Genomic DNA, 8,609 nt, shown 5'->3' on the forward strand with positions numbered 1-8,609 from the left:
TAAAAAGAGATATTGTCTTTCTTGTTTATTAATTTTAAATTTGATTAATATATAATACAAATAAAAATTATAATTACTATAGACTTATCATTATTATTATCTATTAATTAATAAACCAAAAAAAAAAAACAAAGAGAGAGGGAACATAAGGAAGAGAAGAGAGGTGAAATAATGTTATATTTTTTAAACTTTTAGATCATTTAATGTTATTTATTAGTTCTTTATTGATTTTTTAACAAATACAGGTATAAATAACAACTCCTTTTATTAATAATTAATTGTTTAATTAAACAGTTAAAAAAGAAAAAAAGGCAGTATTCAACTTTTTGCCGTGCTTTTCAAGAATTGGATTTTTCTAAGCTAAGGGTATCATTTTTTTTTATAGTTTTAGTACACATTTTCACATTGCCAAAATGAGTTTTATGTCAAATAAATGAATAATTTAAAAGTGGTTTGTTTTACTTTATATCTTGAGGCATCTTATATTTTGACGCAATTAATAGAATATATTGTACCAAAATAATCTTTGGCCTAGCGGTATCTATCTTTGACCTTCTAGAAGATCAAAGATTCAAATTTCATCAAAGATAAGAAAAGTATGTTAGCTTATTTGTTGCATTTATCGTATATAAATATTATATATTTCAAAAAAATGTGTATATTCCTAAAAGAATATATATTATTTAACTTTGTAAATAATATTTTTTTTAAAACAAATTCAGCAGTTAATATAAAGTTTTAAAAATAATGTTCTAGATAACAATTAAAACAAAATTTAACATTTTTTTAAAATGAAGAAAATAAAGATTTTTAAGAGAAATAGTGAAAATTTTAATATTTGGAGAATTTTTCAAAAATAATTGCATCAAAAATATTATTTTTTTTAAGTTTCAACTAGTGATAACTAAAATCAGGTCTCGAATCGGGCCGAAGTCATTTAATATTTTAAAAAACCGCATTTCATACAATCCTATGAAGGATTTTAAAATCCTATGTTTGTAGAATTTCAATTAAATCATAATATTTTAAATTCGACCAATCCAACAAATCAAACATGAGATTAAAATGAATTTGAAATTCAAATCCATTTCATTTTGACAAGACAAACAGTATTAAATAGAAAATAAAAACTATTAAAAAATTGTTTGCAGAGAGGGAGTGGAAGGGCAAAATAGGAATTTGCGAAAGACGGCTGAGTATGGCCCACTTAAACTTGAATGGATATGATTTAAGATAAGGGAAAAATATAAATATAAATAATATTATAACTAAGAGTCGGTTTTCAATTCAAGGTCAAACACTAGACCATCGCCCTCACCCTACTATTATAGTCATCACCTTACCAAATCAATTCCTGATTTGCTCTAATCATCCTTCATAATTTAATACCAGCCTTCTTTATCAAAGATACGTAAACTTTGAATGCTCTCAAATTCAAACCCACCAAAAAAAAGGGTGTTTGTGAAAAATTTAAATGCTTCAAAATTCGAAACCTGATTTTTGGGATATTTGAGTTCGGATTGGGTTTGATTTTTGACCTTCCTGATCTGTCCGAAAATCCGATATATATATATAACATTATAACTGTATATGAATCCGACAGACCTCAACCCGAAACACAAAATTCGGGGCTTAGTTTGCATTATCCTAAATTCGATTGGATTTTCGGTTTGCTCATCTGAACCACCCTTATTATTTATCACAAATTATCAACATTAATATTTGAGTTTTTTTTTATGTTAATCATGGATGTCGGATCAACTTGTGTGCTCCTTGACTAATCTCAAGAACCTTGAAGAATAGAGAAAAATCCCAGTAAAATAGCCAAGTTTGATACGAGATTCGTTAATACATTTAGTTTTTTTTTTTTTAATTATAATTAGTTTAAATATGATTAAGAAAATAATGGTATTAGAATTATAATATAAATTGATTGAATAATGTGAGTCAATAAATTACAAGTGTTAAATACATTTTGAGCGGTTTTTGGTCAAATGCAATTTCATATTTWGTTGAATATTTATATTTTATTTTGATTAAATATAATTAGAAATTTGAGGTGTTGTTAGTTTGGTTCAAACTTGAAAATATAAATCGAAACGAAAATGACAAAAAATGAAAATGGAAATGGGATTTGCGATTCCAGATAAGATTGGTCCATAATCTATATACAAATGAGTTATATAAAGATGTAGAATAGATTAAAAATATATGTATATACAGAGAATACATTATGGTGTAATTGACTAACATATTAGTAAAAACTCGATAATCAATTAAATMTAAGAAAATAAAGAGATATTGGGTTTATCGAGTTGTGTTGAATTCAAATCAACATAATAGAATATCACCTCAATACCTACAATTTGAAGGTTTTACAACTCGATTAGACATCGAGTTACTTCAGGTTCAGCTATTTCATACTGGTTTAGGTTAGGTTGGTCAAATTTTTGATCACCTCTAATCACTAAAAGCACCTGAAACGAAAAACAGTTCCCAACAGTATCCGCAATCAAATCCTTCAGTATCCATACTACTCACAACAACAGCCTGCACAAACCTTCTTCTACGCTACGAAGACTAATCTTGTATTATATTTCTACAATAAATAAATATGGCTTCATATACTTTTGAAATGTTTATATACATCCAAATAAATAAAGATAATAAACCAAATATATGTTTATGGACTTGATACTATGAATCCATATATTTCTTGATGAAAAGAAGTCAAGTTGCAAAAGAGTATTATGACTTTAATACGCATGAGGTACCTCTATTTATTTATTATTATTATTTATTTTAAATAAATGATAGTAAATAAAATTTTAATTAAAATTGTCAAGTATGTAATATGATACGTTTCTTTTAGCTGATTTTGATGTACTATTTAAGATATATACTGGTTTGGTCTCAAACACGTCTTATTCAAAATATATGTCGATATCTCTTGTTTTGTTTATAGTATTTTCATTGTTTTTTCACATACGAGTGTATATTTTTTAATGGGTATGTATGTGTATTTTACTACATATCTAGATAATCTGGAATGAAAATTTGTGCTTATAGAAGAATGAGCCCGTAATATTATATAATACCAAACAGTTTTCTTTTATTATTCTCATTGATTACCGTTTAATACCTATAACCACACACCTTCTAGATTATTCTCTAATTTCCAAACAAAAAGATCAAGAAAACCACTTAAATAGGTGGAATAAGTCAAAGATTGTTCATAATGTCTTTTCGACTGCTTACTACAGTATTGTGTCGTTATCTTACAATATTTTGAAAATCATATTAACATGTATATTTAAAAATATATATACGAACGAAAAAGGGTGTCGTGTCAATAACCTGTATTAAAATTTTACTATTTCGATCTGATACATAAATCATTCCGTCCATCTATTTTACAGATTGTAAAAGTATCCACGATAGTCGACATGTACAACGATTTATTATTTTTTCAACAAATGAATTTTTCTTAATTATTGTTCAAATATTTCTTTAAATTTTTTCACACATAAATCAAAATCATTTGTTTCTTCACATTTTTAAGAGCAAATTGCATTAAAATGTAACGTATTTTAACTTGATTCCTATTTTGGATAACGTATTTTCAAAGCTTCCATTTTGGTACGTCAGATGTAAAGTTTTAAACATTTAAGTACCTGAGTAACCGATTGAAGACTAATTTTAGATTAAAAAATCATGTCACTAACCACGTTAGCAAATAATACTGAGTTGGATACCACATCATTCATCACATCAGCATGATAACCGATTAATGTTTTAACCGATTATCTGAGTACTTAAATATTTAAGAATTTACATCTTAGATATCAAATTAAAAGTTTTGAAAATACGTATCTTAAAAATTAAAATCAAATTAAAGTAGGTTATTTTTTCATGTATTTTTTCTTATTTTTAATTATGTGGATTAAAAAAATAATAATTAAATAGTACCACCCAAATAATAGCTCTTAATGAGAAAGCAATGTAATTAATGTTCACATTTATTACTGGTGTTTCCACTGTTCTTGGACATCCTTGTCAACTTTCCCTAAACCACGGGGAAAGCGTTGTAGAGGATTGAAACGGCGGTCCATGGTAACACGTGTATACACTCGATACCGCTAGAATTTAGGAGTGACAAAGTAAACAAATATATGTTTTTTAACTGATATTTATTTTTTAATTAAGAATATTGTTTAATGAATTTATTAGTTGAAATGTAAAAGAATTAGAAATAGGGCTGTAAACGAACCGAACGTTTAACAAATCGTTTGGAGGGAAATTCGTTTATATTCGTTTATTTAATAAATGAACGAATGTAAACATTTTTTTTTGTTCGTTTAATTAAACAAACGAACATGAACAAGAGTCTTGTTCGTTCATTTATGTTCGTAAACGTTCGTTTATTTATCGATCGTTTACGTTCGTTTATATTCGTTTACGTTCGTTTAGCATGTTAACAAAGAACATAAACGAACACGAACACACCTGATTTATAAATGAACGAACACGAACACAAAGATTTTCGTTCGTTTACCGTTCGTGTTTGTTTGTTTGTTCGGTTAAGTTAAAAGAACGAGCATGAACAAGCCTCCGTTCGTGTTCGTGTTCGTTCGGTTCGTTTACAGCCCCAATTATGAGCATTAATGCATAGATGGATCTATAAATTTTCTTAAACTGTGACATCATTAGATTATAAGAAATAAATATATAATTTTATATATAAAATCATCATTAATTTATTGCTTAGTTGTTTGTTTTTCATATGTTAGGGTCTTGTGTTTGAATTTTTTAATGTAAATTTTTTTCATGAGACATAACAAATCTGAATTTTCATCTGGCGTCTGGGGTGGGATAAAAGCTATGGAAAACAACTCAACTAAGGGACGGACCTAGAAAAAATTTCAAACAATAGCACTGTCTGACTATAAGAAACAAATATCATGATCTTTTTTTTTACAACATCATAATTGGTATGTTGGTTAGTTCATTATTTTTCATATGTGAAGCCTTATATTCAAGTCTTTTATTGCAAAAAAAAAAAAAATAAATTGAAAATTAAAAACTAAGAAAATGATACTAATAGAATTCGAACTCGGGTCTAGGGTGGAAAAAGAGCCTTGCAAACTAGTTTTACCAAGGAAAACTTGTCTTATTATTGTTGTTTCAAAATATATACGGTGACACACAACAAATTGATATATGTTGCATATTTCCCGAACCTAATTCGTTTTATAAATGCATATTTATTATACTTTTTAATTAACAAAATGACTAGTTTACCCCAAAATATCTGGAGTAATGAGTTTTTCATCTCCTAATCAGTTGTAGATTTGGAAAATGTATATTTTTTTAGAATAAATTAAAATAAAAACGTGAACACCTAATTGAAAATGAGTGAATACATTTTTTGGCAACTTTAGACTTGGAATTAAATCCCGAGTTATTGTGGAATAAATAACGATGAGATTATGAAAGTAAATATTTTTGTCATTATTGCTACTGCACTCTTCATTTTAGTTCATACTATTTTCTTCTACTTATAATTTAAGGGTTGTTTGTTTACCTCTTAATAGTTTCATTAAGTGACAACCTCTAAATCGTTAAGAAGTGAACCTTGTTTGGTTCTAAAAACCCTCTGAATTATTTTGTATCATGAGTTTCCCTTAACCATTCAGCGTACTAATTTCATTGTAAACAATTATATTTCATTTTGTCAATATTTCACGAAAGTCTCTTAATCATTCTGCACCAAACTATTCAGCAACTGCTTAACAGCCCCTTACCATCCATAATTTTCAGGATGTTATTAGAAAAAAAAGTTTATTGAGATCATCAATAAACCGTAGTCTAAATTGTCAACCAATCTAATCGTTAACATAGTCGTTTTGAAACATCTTCGTTGCTACAACAAGGGTTGAAATGTCCATGATGAAGTATTTTCTAAAAAAACTTTATTAACATGACGGATAATATAAATTTAACTGACCAGTACAAAGGAGAAAAGTAAAGGAAAAATTGGTTGTTTGGTTTGACGTAAACAAAGAAACATGGATACGAATTTTCAAGCAAGAGAAAATTTTGACGAGTATCTGTAATTTTTGTATCACGTGTTTTTAGAACGATGTTATACATGATGATATGATTTATTACTGATTAAAAAGAAATATGAAGAGGGTACTGGTGAATTTTTTTCTTTGGAGGATGAAAATGATCTAATCAATGATTTTATACTGATTTTTTTAAAGCTTTCTATTTATCTTTTTCGATTTTTTAAATAAAGTATTAGAATTGCTATTTATGACAGAAACAATATGAACATTCCACACACTTTTTCTACAAGAGTCAAGAAATGGTAATAAAATCGAATAGACAAAGATGCTCCCTTCGTTGTAGCTTCATAAGTCATTTTAAGTTACAATATAACATTTTGTTTTTTTAACTCATTGTTAAAGACAATTGGATGTTTGACGTTTTTACACCAAGACAAAACGACGACGCCCCTAGTAACACCTAATATTCAAGGTATTAAACGAAATTGATGCCCTCAGGTATGTAGTTCAGTTGACAAAATGACAGAACGACTTCTTTCAACTACATAACATGTTCAACTAAGTTCGAATCTTGCGGGAGGTGGGTTTGAACTTTGAACCCCTCCACTAACCTCAATCGCTGAGTATTTCAGATTTTTCACATGTGGTTTGTAGGGGCGGTATCCGTGTGAGGCCACTGTCCGTAATCATCATTTTCGTCAAGAAAGAAAAATAGTACATACAGTTTTGTGGAAAATGTTGATTACCCACTGACGTGTTATGACATGTATTTGGTTTCGTTCGTAATACGTGTTCGATAAAAATCAGTAATTTATATTATATTTTATATATATATTTGCCACTAAAAGATAAAAGCATGATATCATATGAAAAAGAAAATGAACATTAACCGTTAAAATGATAACTAAAAAGTCCAACCCATGAATAGTATTCTTAAAGATGAGATGATTTAAATAACAAAACAAACAAAACCAAAAATCTATGATGGAAAAGTTTAGGGGGTAAATTTCAAAAAGTGAAAAGTTTGGTGTCACAATCATGAATTGTGGAAAATTGCGTGTAGGAGTTGGAGTGGTTGACTTTTCCCAAAAATTCTTCAAGACTTTGAAGGTTGTCAAGATGTTCATGTCACTACTCACTAAAAGATACATGCATCTAAACCACTTTTTTATTTTCACAGCTATAAAATTATTAAATTATATTTTAAGACATGTATTTTATATTTATTAATTTATAGTAAATTACTGTGTCCTGATATAGGTTTTAAAATAAAGACATGGGTAAAGACTGATTTATAAAAAATATTCAAGTAATGTAATTGTCGGAATAGGTTTATGGTGGCATAATATATCTTGTTCAGATTAAGTAAGCATCTAATTGTTAATAACTTAATAAGTTTAATGAGACTTACAATTTATTTGGTCAGCTATTTATGAGTGTTTGGTAGTAGTTTAATGATATATAAAGTGACTTACTCAGTAAGTTTATATGAAATTTTTTATGCAAAAAACCAAGTTTTTATAAAATCTACCTCCTTGCCTAACTAAAAAACACACTCATTCAATCTATGAAAAAACTCTTTCAAATAAAATTTGTTCAATCTATACAAACAAAGTAATCCACACAGATAATTTTTAAAAAAGTCAGTTTCAAAAAGTCATTACTAACGGCCCAATACTTCCCAAACTTTAATTGTTTGAGATAATTTAGATAGAATATACCGTAAAATTTGAAGTGACTTAATGGTTGTTCTATTAATATCAAAAGTTTAATCATGTTATAACAATTTCTGATAGTTGCATATTTTCAGTCTGTAGAGTTCAGTTATAAATCCTCGTTGCAATCATCAGTGTTAATCGGTTTATAAGTTTTTAAGAGTAATTACAAACTACAAAAAACAATTATAACATATAAAATATTTTTTACGACATTTTGTTTAAACGTTCATTGATCATATATATATATATATATATATATATTATACGTATGTATGTATGTGTATATGTATGTATGTATGACTTCATGATACATTGTTATTAGATATTAGATAGTATTTTCCTAAAAAAAAATATAATAATTGTTCAAAATCTACACGTCACCGAATTTATATTGATCCGTGGATTCTGTAAGCGAGCAAATATAAATGGTCAAATCATGACCTTGAAGTTAAAGATCACGAATCACGATAATGATTATTACCGATTAAATTGTATTATAATATGTAAAAAAAAACTTTGAATTTAGACTATTAGTTTTCGTGTTCCATCTACCGTCCTTTTTGCCTTAAATTTCATGTGTATCTACCCCTTTTCGTTGCCACCTTTCATCATCTTTCAATACATCATCAACCCCGAAGCTTCGGGTCAACCATTGACCTTTCTCTTTTTGTAAAAATACAAAACGTAAACATGAGTTTTTATTTTGTAAGCTGTATTTTTTATATCGATAACTAAATTTAATAATATTTATTAGAAAAGTTCTTACAATAATACTGATTAAAATATTATAATTAATTGATAAAAATGGAATTTTAATAAA

The sequence above is a fragment of the Cynara cardunculus genome (genome assembly GCF_001531365.2).
Source record: "Cynara cardunculus var. scolymus isolate 2C chromosome LG 5, CcrdV1, whole genome shotgun sequence".
Taxonomy (NCBI): domain Eukaryota; kingdom Viridiplantae; phylum Streptophyta; class Magnoliopsida; order Asterales; family Asteraceae; genus Cynara; species Cynara cardunculus.